This window comes from Nomascus leucogenys, chromosome 1a (assembly GCF_006542625.1).
Source record: "Nomascus leucogenys isolate Asia chromosome 1a, Asia_NLE_v1, whole genome shotgun sequence".
Classification (NCBI taxonomy): domain Eukaryota; kingdom Metazoa; phylum Chordata; class Mammalia; order Primates; family Hylobatidae; genus Nomascus; species Nomascus leucogenys.
The window spans coordinates 3,984,156-3,996,989 of NC_044381.1; the positions used below are offsets into that span (position 1 = coordinate 3,984,156).

General features: G+C 34.7%; 1 protein-coding gene across 4 annotated transcripts in view; it reads right to left on the minus strand.

Moving 5' to 3' along the window:
* RFX3 (regulatory factor X3) overlaps positions 1–12,834 on the minus strand; it is a 315,033-nt gene that overhangs the window by 100,693 nt on the left and 201,506 nt on the right. The window lies entirely within an intron of this gene.

Here is a 12,834-nt window from a genome sequence, read left to right on the forward strand (position 1 = left end):
GAACAGAACAGAGCCCTCAGAAATAATACCACACATCTACAACCATCTGATCTTTGACAAATTTGACAAAAGCAAGAAATGGGGAAAGGATTCCCTATTTAATAAATGGTGCTGGGAAAACTGGCTAGCCATATGTGGAAAACTGAAACTGGATCTCTTCCTTATACCTTATGCAAAAATTAATTCAAGATGAATTAAAGACTTAAATGTTGGACCTAAAACCATAAAAACCCTAGAAGAAAACCTAGGGAATACCATTCAGGACATAGGCATGGGCAAGGACTTCATGACTAACACATCAAAAGCAATGGCAACAAAAGCCAAAATTGACAAATGGGATCTAATTAAACTAAAGAGCTTCTGCACAGCAAAAGAAACTACCATCAGAGTGAACAGGCAACCTACAGAATGGGAGAAAATTTTTACAGTCTACCCATCTGACAAAGGGCTAATATCCAGAATCTACAAAGAACTTAAACAAATTTACAAGAAAAAATCAAACAACCCCATCAAAAAGTCGGCAAAGGATATGAACAGTCATTTCTCAAAAGAAGACATTTATGCAGCCAATAGACACATAAAAAAATGCTCATCATCACTGGCCATCAGAGAAATGCAAATCAAAACCACAATGAGATACCATCTCACACTAGTTAGAATGGCCATCATTAAAGTCAGGAAACAACAGGTGCTGGAGAGGATGTGGAAAAACAGGAACGCTTTTACACTATTGGTGGGACTGTAAACTAGTTCAGCCATTGTGGAAGACAGTATGGCAATTCCTCAGGGATCTAGAACTAGAAATACCATTTGACCCAGCCATTCCATTAGTGGGCATATACCCAAAGGATTATAAATCATGCTGCTATAAAGACACATGCACACGTATGTTTACTGCGGCACTATTCACAATAGCAAAGACTTGGAACCAACCCAAATGTCCATCAATGATAGACTGGATTAAGAAAATGTGGCACATATATACCATGGAATACTATGCAACCATAAAAAAGGATGAGTTCATGTCCTTTGTAGAGACATGGATGAAGCTAGAAACCATCATTCTGAGCAAACTATTGCAAAGGCAGAAAACCAAACACCACATGTTCTCACTCGCAGGTGGGAATTGAACAAGGAGAACACTTGGACATAGGGTAGGCAACATCACACACTGGGGCCTGCTGTGGGGTGTGGGGAGGGGGGAGGGATAGCATTAGGAAATACACCTAATGTAAATGACAAGTTAAAGGGTGTAGCACACCAACATGGCATATGTATAGATATGTAAGAAACGTGTATGTTGTGCACATGAACCCTAGAACTTAAAGTATAATAATAATTAAAAAATAAATAAAAATTAAAAAAAAAAAGCCCAGAAAGCAAATCTAGCCAGCTTTGCTTTTCATGTCCTCTTTAACCAGAAAGTAGCTAAAGACAAAATTTTGTCTAAGGTTTTATAAATGTTCAAATACATGAAATCTTTTCCTTTCTATTCACTGATAATTTTATGACATCTAGAGAAAAAAATTAAGTTATTATGCTTTCAACCTGAAATTTTGGCAATTTTGTACCAAAGTTGTAACCTGAAGTTATTCTTAACGTTTTCATAGGGGGGAAAAATGGTTGCCTAAGAAACCTGTATAAATTGAATGTGTTCTGAGAACATTTGGCTTATTTTGGGAGGCTGGGTTGAAATCAAGATTGTCTTTTTGGACTTCTTTGATTATTCTGTGGAGCCCACATTCCCCCTACCCTCACTAGAAGCCTATGAGTCTGTGATGATAAAACTAGTTTCTGAGACATCAAGTACAAAAGCACTTGGGAGTTGGAATTACCCCTCAGAAATTTGCTGGGTTAGAATTAAATAATAGGATTTAAACTCCATCTTACATTTTCAAATGGTCTCTGCCTTTTACAGTTTATTCTGAGTACTAAGAACATTTTCACTTTGTAGTTAGTCTCCGTATGACGAAAACAGGCTTTCTTAAAGTGTGGTCTTGGACCAGCATTTTCAGTATCCCCTGGGCACTTGTTAGAAATGTAAGGGGCCCTTGCCCACACTGACTGAAGCGAAAGTCATTGGGGTGAGATCCAGAGATGTGTTTTAATCAGTGCTCCAGAGGATGCACACTGACGTTTGAAAACAGTTGCACTAAAACATGATCTTTTTTTTTTTTCACTGCCAGAGTCAGACTGCAATGACTACTTAAGGGAATATAAATAGGTAGGTAACGGGCATTCCCACAATGGTGCCAGTTAACTCTAATTAACGAGTGATTCTGCAATCTTAAGTATTATTTGCATTCATGATTCTCTTTCACTCTCTTGCTATCCAATCCTACCCAATCTTTAGGCAATTTTGAACTTATATAAGCAATATTATCAGAAGGTAAGCACAACTTCGATAAATCTAAAATTAATCAATTGATAATGTATTAACATTTGTGATTTAAAAAATAACGTGGCAAGAAAGTAGTTGAAACTAACCCTAAAAAGAAGTCTGGAGGCTATTTGTGAATTTCTATTTTTGCCTTGCAGGATTAGGTGCCTTTCAGTGCAGGAACTAGGTCCATTAGCCCATACTGTAAGTCTTCAAATTCACAGAAGCACAGTGCCTGGTCAACAGTAATACCTCAATAAATGTTTGAGAAAGTCAGTGACTAAAAAAAAAAAACCCCAGATTCTCAATACATAAATACAAGTACAAACATCAACTTTCACTCCAAAATACTGAACAATAAGAATGGCTCTAAAAATTTCAACTAAATTTAATGCCAATTTTCACTGTCTAAACTTTCAACAGTCTAATAAATGAGGACTTTATCTGAAACCTAGGATCAGGGTTTAATGTGAACTGTGACACCTCACAGACAATATTAATACTGGGCACATAAAGGATTTGCTTTATCTACATGCATTTGGGGAATATGACCAAATAGATATAATGTATAATCATTGAGAGCTTGTCCGAAATTTTTAAAAATAACAAGTGACTTCTTTTTTTTTAATAGATAATATATTCACATGCCTCCCACCTTTTATTCTTCACGTATCCTTCCTAAAGATATCTTTAGGATTGGCTGGGTGTGGTGGCTCACGCCTGTAATCCCAGCACTTTGGGAAGCTGAGGCAGGTGGATTACTTCAGGCCATGAGTTGGAGACCAGCCTGGCCAAAACAGGGAAACCCCGTGTCTACCAAAAAATACAAAAACTAGCCGGGTGTGGTGGCGCGTGCCTGTAATCTCAGCTACTTGGGAGGATGAGGCAGGAGAATCCCGTGAACCTGGGAGTCAGAGGTTGCAGTAAGCCGAGATCAAACCACTGCGCTCCAGCCTAGGTGACACAGCAAGACTCTGTCCCACTCCCTCCACAAAAAAAAAAAAAAAAAAAAACTTTAGGATATCTTCTATAAGCACATAGTAGTATGTGTTTCTATTTACACACACACACACTACTCTGCTTTTTTGCTCAACATGATTTGGAGATTTTTTCATATAAATGTGTATACATGTATGTGTGCATATATATACATACATACACACACATATATATACTGCCTATATATACACATATATATGCATGCTACATAGCATATATACATATATACTCATTATCTAGGGGCTACATATAATTCCACTTGAGATAAAAGTACTAACATTTATTTGCTTATTTCCCAGCTGATGGATAAGGTAGTTTCCAATCTTTTTCTTTTTTGAGACAGAGTCTCTGTTGCCTAGGCTGGAGTGCAATGGAGCGATCTTGGCCCGCTGCAACCTCCGCCTCCTGGGTTCAAGTGATTCTCCTGCCTCAGCCTCCCAAATAGCTGAGATTACAGGCACCTGCCACCAAACCCAACCAATTTTTGTATTTTTAGTAGAGATGGGGGTTTCACCATGTTGGTCAGGCTGGTCTCGAACTCCTGACCTCAGGTGATCCACCCGCCTCAGGCTCCCAAAGTGCTGGGATTACACACGTGAGCCACCGTGCCCGACCCCAATCTTTTTCTATGACAAATAAGTCTACAACGAATATAGTTTTTATGTAGCATTTCATATACATAAGAGTATTATCAGTCTGATAAATTCCTGGAAGCACACTCACTGAGTCAAAGGATATGCGTATTTTTAATTTTGATAAAAAATTTCCACATTGCTCTCCAATTCTGAGCCAATTTAGATTCCCATCAATCATGATTGAGAGTACCTGTTTCCTTACACACTTGGCAAGGCTTACCAACCTCTTCCGCATTGCTTCTATGGGATGAAAGGTGGTATTTCTTTGTAGTTTTATTTTTTCCTTTTCATTGGACTGCCTGTTCTTGTACTTGCTCTGTTTTTGTTATTTTTTCTGATGAATTTGTAAGAGTGGCCTATAAATTTAAAAAATTAGTCCTTTGAGTATAATACCTCAAAACTTTATGCCAGTTTGTTGTTTCACCATTGCCTTTGTTTATTGTGGTTTTCTCAGCAGAATGTTTTCACCTTTATATGACTGAGTTTATCAATATTTTTCTTATAGCTTCTGGATTTTATATTATGCTTCCCACTCTAATAATAAAATACATTTTTCTATCCAAGTGAAATTAATTTTCATATAAAGATTAATATATGAACCAATCTAATTTTCTTTTATAAATATATAAATATTCAGTTGTTCCAAATATCATTTACTGGTAATCCATGACTTCTCAACTCACAGGCAATGCCTCCTTTAATATATACAATATTCCTGCACGCATTTGGCCTACTTGGTCTCTAGTCTTTCATTTACTACTCTATTCATGGGCTTAGATAATTGTTTTAATTATTATAATTTTATATACATTTTAAAATCTGATAGGTTGTTTCCCTCTACCCCATCCCTCATTATTTTTCTTTTTACAAAATTTTCTATAAAATTCTTGCAAGTTTATTTACATGAACAGCCTTTCTTGTCAAAAAAAAACTATTGGTATTATGATTGAGATTATGTTGAAACATTTTATGTTAACTTAGGGAGGTTAAATGTTTAATATTGAAATTTCTTATCCAAGAATATGGTATGCCTTTCCAGTTATTCAAGTTTCCTTTTGTGTCCCTGGGGAACTTTAGGGGTTTTTTATTCAGCAATTGGATCTTGCACACATACTATTAGTTTGCTGCCAGGTATTTTTTGTTTTTATTATAAATGAGATCTTTGTTTCCATTATATTTTCTAACTATCTAGAAAAGCTATTGATTTATTTGTGTATTAATTTCGTGGATGGGCGCAGTGGCTCAGGCCTGTAATCCCAGCACTTCGGGAGGCCGAGGCAGGTGGATCACTTGAGGTCAGGAGTTCAGGACCAAACCAGCTAACATGATGAAACCCTGTCTCCACTAAAAATACAAAAGATTAGCTGGGTTTGGTGGCAGGTACCTGTAATACCAGTTACTAGGGAGGCTGAGGTAGGAGAATCACTTGAACCCAGAAGGTGGAGGCTGCAGTGAGCTGAGATTGTGCCACTGCACTCCAGCCTGTGTGACAGAGTGAGACTCCATCTCGAAAGAAAAAAAAACTGTACTGCCACCTTACTAAAATGTCTTATTAATTGTTATAGTTTTTAATTTCATTCTCTATGATTTTTATCAAGTACACAATCATATCATCTACAAGTTCTGACCTCTTTACCTCCCTTTGATTTTTATATTTCCTTTCTTTTGCCTAACTGCATCTTTCCTGTAATTTTGAAAGCACAATTAAACATCACATCTTCCTTTCTTATGAGACAGATGAAAAAGTCACTCAAACTTACACTTAGTAAATTTTAAGTGTATGTGTAAAATTATTTCTAAGTCCGTAGTTAGATTACAAAACTCCTATGTCATGAAATTTACTGCCACCAATAGTTACAATCAAATGCCATAACTAGAGTTTAAAGGAAACCAGACAATTCTGTGGCCAATAAAGACAACAACTCGAGTTACGTGTACTGAGAAACTGATAATCAAATCACACGCTTTGGGGGACGAACTAATATGCACAGGAACACACAGAAATTCTTTCTCAGTGAATTGACAATTGGTCATATGCACTGTGTCGTATTTTTCCCCTTTAAATTAAAGACATGGGCCAGTAGAAGAGGCAGTATTGAAACTTTTTGAGTCTAATATTGACCCATAGGTCACTCATAGACTACAATGTATTAATATTTTAATCTGTAGCAATGCATTTCATATTTTATCTGGGTTATCTAATTTTTATAAGTGAAGCATTAAGTTGGTGGAGTTTTTTCTTTAAAAATTATGTTAGTTTCAAACTAGTAACTTAACGTGAAACTTGACTTGTAAACCTAAGGAAGGATCAAGCAAAAGATATATAAGAGGTTGCCTGAGGTACAGGTTACTTCAGGTTACTTTAATATTTATAAGTAGAATTTATGAGCATCATTAAACTTTGTTTATCTAGATCTTGTATGACATAGAATCTAGCTTTTTCTGGCATGTTACCCATACACCTGTGTTCTGAAATGCTGTTTCAAATATGAAGTAGCTAAAAAATAAAATAATTCATTATATTTTGCTTTAAAATTCAGAGGAATTCACTGGCTATGCTCAGGAGAGAATGAAGGACCCTGTGATTCTCTTTGTCTTAACCTGCTAGTTTATCAAGATTTCTAGGAGTGGAATGTCTTACAGCCCTAATGGTAAAATTACTGCCTCTAGATCTTATCAGCTTCTAGGCTGGAGCAGGGTGGAACTGACAGCTGAATGGAATACAGATGAAGTGATGGAGACTACAAGTCATTCAAAGTCCCATTTTACTAAATGCTTTGAAAATGAGGCCCAGAACCTTCAGTCAATTTATGATTTAGTGTAGGAAGCAGATGGTGCATGGTACTCTGTCTGAGGAGTTTCATTTGAGGGACTGAGTTGGCCTAGGGAAAAAGGGACACAGGAAAACAGAAGAAGCTAAGATCATAATGGTGATATCTGTTTCTGCCAAAATAAATGGACAGTCTTTTTTTAAAAAATATTGAGGCTAATTGTAAAACTTAGTAAATTATTTTAAATAGAAATTACTGTTTCGTCACATAAAATAAGAACTGTGATTTATGCATAATTTATGCATACTTCTAACTTAAAATTTCTTCTAAGCAAATCTTCATATATGATAATTAAACAGAAGTGTTCATCTCATGTGACTATATTGCTTTTCTGTCTCGATGTAGTCATAACCAATAATCCAATATTATTTCAACATTTTTTCCTCTGGTAAGATAGATGGGCAATTCAGCTCCTTCTAATATAATCATTTCCCTTAAATATAAGGAAGTCCTTCATGTACTAATATGAAACAAAAAGTCTCCAAGACATATTGTTAGGTGAAAAAAAGCAAGATGCGGCATTTTTCTTACCATTTGTGTAAAAAAAATGAAAAAGAGAGGGAGTGAAAAAATAAATATTCTGCTTGAATATTGTTAGAATAATACTTAAAAAACTTGGTCGCAGGGAGTGGTGGCTCATGCCTGTAATCCCAGCACTTTGGGAGGCTGAGGTGGGCAGATCACCTGAGGTCAGGAGTTTGAGACCAGCATGGCCAACATGGTGAAACACCGTCTCTACTAAAAATACAAAAAATTAGCTGACCATGGTGGCGGACACCTGTAATCCCAGCTACAAGGGAGGCTGAGGTGGGAGAATTGCTTGAACATGGGAGGTGGAGGTTGCAGTGAGCCGAGATCATGCCACTGCACTCCAGCCTGGGTGACAGAGTGAGACTCCATCTCAAAAAAAAAAAAAAAATCGATAAATAAAAAAATAAGAGAGAACTTGGTAATACTGGTTGCCTCTAAGGATGAGAATTGGGAAACGGGTGACAGGGACTCATGCACTTTGTTATATCTTTTGAATGTGCAACTTAAGAATTTATAACTAATTCATATAAATAAATTAAAATTTTAAAATCAAACACATGGCCCTTGGTAACATAGCAGCAAAAGAATAAGAAGGTAAAATTATTTTGGAGAGCTAAACATATTTATCCTCTTAGAAAAAGTATTCCCTTACACCAAATTCATAAACATGCCAAGCCAAGAATAAATAAATAAAAGCACTCACAATTCTTAAATGAATTCTTAACTTTCTATTAATTATACAAACTAGGCCAAACTTTTACTTATATAGCAGCAGATGGACTTTCAAATTTTCCTTCAAATAATTAAATTATAATATTTTACATTAATCAAAAGAGGTGGAAATATGAACAATATGAATTTCAAGAAATTTTTCTTGTGCCTCTTGGGTGAGATCTAATTTTAGCAACACCCCATTAACATATATAAATACTAAATGTATATACATAAAGGTGTAAAAATTAACTTTCATATCACGGTCTCAAAAATGATTAATGTAATCTAAAGTATTAAGAAGAATTAAAAAAACTCCATACATAACCATCTAATTATAAGAATAAAAATATTATTTTATGTAAGAGTGAGTAAATAAGGCTTTTTAAAGCAAGTTGGTAATTATTGCATACTCTGGTATAAGATAAATTATGTTGTGATGAGCACCAAAAAAAATCACTAACTACATTCACAAATTTTTAATCGTCAAGTGAAAAGTATGTTCAGTTTCCAAAACTCTAAAATTGTATAAATGATGTGATTATATAGAAAAATAATCATGAAAAATACATTAGAATTTCAAATGAATAAAAGCAGAGGGAAATATTATGTTGATACAGTTAGAAGACAGATGTATAATGAGTTCAGAATTATGACTGTAGCCAATTCTTCTACCTTAATGTCCATGTGCTACTGAAATATTAACAATAAACAGATCCCTAACATATTCAGGTCACAACTTAGTTGAACCCATATCCAGTGATGATTCAATAAAAATGTTATAAAATCTTTCTGAAAATTGCTATTTGGTATTATCCACAGGAAATGCCTTTTAAATGTATGTGCATGTATTTATATAAGTAAAAGCATAGATGTACATATCTATATACATATATATAATTATACACACATGGACCATATAAAAGGAAACAGTCAATCACAGGAGAAATAGTATTTTGACTAAATTTGAGTATTAGTAGTTGATATAATATATTCATCATATAAAATTTAATTTGTTACCAAATTAACAAATGCTGACTTTATAAACTTTTATTTTAAGTTCAGGGGTATTTGTGCAGGATGGGCAGGTTTGTTACATAAGTAAATGTGTGGCATGGGGATTTATTGTACCAATTATTTAATCACCTAGGTATTAAGCCTATTATTCACTAGTTATTTTTCCTGATCCTCTCCCTCTTGCCACCCTCTACCCTCCTCTAACGCCCAGTGTGTGTTGTTCCCCTCTATGTGTCCATGTATTCTCATCATTTAGCTTCCACTTATAAGTGAGAACATGCAGTATTTGGTTTTCCATTCCTGCATTAGTTTGCTAAGGAAAATGGCCTCCAGCACCATCCATGTTCCTGCAAAGGGCATGATCTCGTTCTTTGTTATGGCTGCATAGTATTCCATGGGGTATATGTACCATATTTTCTCTATCCAGTGTATCACTGGCAATTATCACTGTCAAGGCAATTATTCTAAGGACTGGAGCAGAAAACTTTGCCATAGGAACTGGGTAAAAGTGTTTGCTTTGTGCTGTTTCCAAGTACCCAAACATAGCTAGTTTTACATCAACTGAATTAATTGACTATGCATTACACTTACTGATAGCCCCCTAAGGAGTGGCCCAACGGACTATTTCTCAGTCAATAATTTCGGCCACAGTGTAGGCTACTATTGCACAGTAGGCTGCATCAGTCATTCTATAGGTTATATGTCGAACACTAAAGAGCACTCAGAAAAACTGAACTTCTATGGTACAGTGGGCTCAGTGTTTGGAAAGAAATGGCTTGAGTCTTGACCAATAAATCTTTAAAGATTGTGTTCATATACAATCTTTTGTATGATTCTACAGTAAAAGAAAAATATACATAAACTCAATTAAATCCCATTTAATGACATGGCATCTCCTAAAAAAAAAAAATCTTGATTTTTAGGAGTGAAAACAATCAAAAATCTATGGTTAACATTTCTAACATTTGGCAAGAGGCAGATGATATGAAATCTTAAATAGGTTTCACGGCACTTAAACTTTGTTAATTTTACTACAGTAACAGATGTGAAACAGTAAACTGAGAATCACAATCTCACTGTGAGTCAAGCAGATCCTCAGTACAATTGAGAAGGGGATTTAAATCAAATATATTTTTCAGTAATCAATTCAAGGTAATACAATAAACAATAGCAGAAGTATATTTAGACAAGTACAGCATTATCAATCAATATGGGCTTCGGTGAGATCACTTTGTGATTTTTCCATACAAAAGTTACCTTTTTTTAAAAAAACTTTTATACTCCTTTTGTTAAAAAGGAAAATTTTCTTATTTAAAAAACCGCAAAACAAAAACAAGAAAAAAATTACCTTAGAATTTTTATCCTTAACAAAACAACCTCAAATATGAATATTTTTAGCATAAAATTAATATATACAATTGATATTATAAATTGGTGTTTTGTAAAAGTTTTCAACTATTCCCAGTTTTTATAATTCAGTTATCTGTTTAATTTACCAGTTAGTATGATAAAAATCACACATCAAATTTGTGTAATGGATAACTTAAGGAATAATGCCGCCTTTCATACCTACATACCTACATACCTACATAGAAAGTGTATCCTTTACCAAAAAAAAAAAAAATAGAAGAAGAAGAATCAAACTACAAAGGTTAGCAATGCAACTGTATTTACATGAGCTGGATTAAACAATTTGGATAATTTAGTGAGAGAGCAAGTAAATTTAGCAAACCCACATCCAGTTGATGAGGATGTTAAACAGGTATCAGAATCAGCATGAAGGCCAAGTAGGAATACCTAGAGGAGGTGAGGTAGGAAAGGAATGGGGTTTCGAAGGATGGTATGTTAGGATAAGAGAGCGTGGATGAAATGCAAGTGGGAAAGGCAAATTTTGCCCCGTTTTTCAGTTTTCCTAAGGCCTTGATAAGTGGTATTTTCCTTTCACTGAAAATAATTTTCTAGGTGGCCTATAGGAGGAGTGCCATATACTACTGCCACCTTTTTCTATCTCTTTTCTTTTTATGTTGAAGATATAGTTACTTTTACATCTAGAATATTTTATAATTCCTTTGTAAATCTAATGGTGCTAAAGCTAGGAGGAAACTAGGAAATCATTTAGTCTAACTAACCCCTTATTTTATTGAGAGGGGAACTGAGATCCAGAAAAGCTATGGTTTATTAGTAGAAATCCCCTTGTAATCTATATAAATATACTGGTGTGACTAAAAGGTTTAAAATACTGTATTTAATATTATTAAAAGCAAGAGACAACAAATACACATAAGAAATGCTTCCAAATTACAAAGAAAAAAATTACAAAAAGGAACACTCTGCTCAGAACAGCTAGTCATCTGTTCTGATGTTAGTAACAAATAGTGAATTAAAATAAAGAGTTTTTTAAAAATAAATTAGGGAAAAAGCACTGAATGATGAAAGTATGAACACATGAAATTACTACAAATACACAAAGTATATACAAAGTACTTACCAAGCACATATAATATCCTGGAGAAAATCCATAAAATGAGAAATATAAAGCTTCTCATATTACTATTTTCTCCCCAATTTATTTCTATCTCTATTTCATTGCAAGAACAAACTATATGATGAAATGATAAAATGGGATACATCTCCTTAATTCAAATCCCCAGCACCCTTTTATACGTAATACCTAGAAAATCTATTTCATTGCTGCTTTAGCTATGTGGTTCTAAATGACCATTCTCATATGCTTAGTAGAGGTGAAAAGCAGAAGTTCAGGCTATAGAGTTTGATGATATCAAATTCTGCAAAACTTTCTATGACTATTTCTATTACATCATTTCAGTACACTAAAATACATTGCGTTGGCCGGGCTCAGTGGCTCACATGCCTGTAATCCCAGCATTTGGGAGGCTGAGGAGGGTGGGTTACCGAAGGTCAGGAGTTCAAGACCAGCCTGGCCAACATGGTGAAACTCCATCTCTACTAAAAAATACAAAAATTAGACGGGCATGGTGGCATGTGGCTGTAGTCCCAGCTACTTGGGAGGCTGAGGCAGGAGAATCACTTGAACCCAGAAGGCAGAGGTTGCAGTGAGCTGAGATTGCACTACTGCACTCCAGCATGGGCCACAGAGTAAGACTCCATCTCAAAAAAACAAAACAAAAAAACACCAAACAATAACCCACTGTGTTAAAATAAATATATCTATTAAATTTAACTTAAATATGTATGCTCCTAAGATACTGTTTGCTCACATCTATGATCAGAGCCAACACAAATATTTTTCATCTGAATCACCTATAGTAATGCTTTCTAAAGTATCTCTCTGGTGGAATGCAACACGAATTTACATATGGCACATGGGTAAACATTTTTAACTTTACTATTTAAATATTGATTTCAATACATATTAGGAAGAAATTACACACGATTTTCTATTTTAAAAGTGAGTCAACTTGGAAAACATATTAAGTTGATAATAACAGGTGGCATGAGAATATGGCAAAACTTAACATGTCTAAGGTTTGGGAAATGCTGGCTTACATAATGTAACTTTTCTGGCGATGAGCTAGCATAAATATTATTGTTGAAAGATGTAAAAATTCCAGGCTAAATTATATTTTATTCTCTGTATTACTGCCTGGCTTTTATCTCATAAAGTCAGCATAATATGAAAGTGAGTTCTTTCTATATAAATTTAAGATATTTTACGATGGAAGACAGCTTATTAAAACCAGCAGTTTAA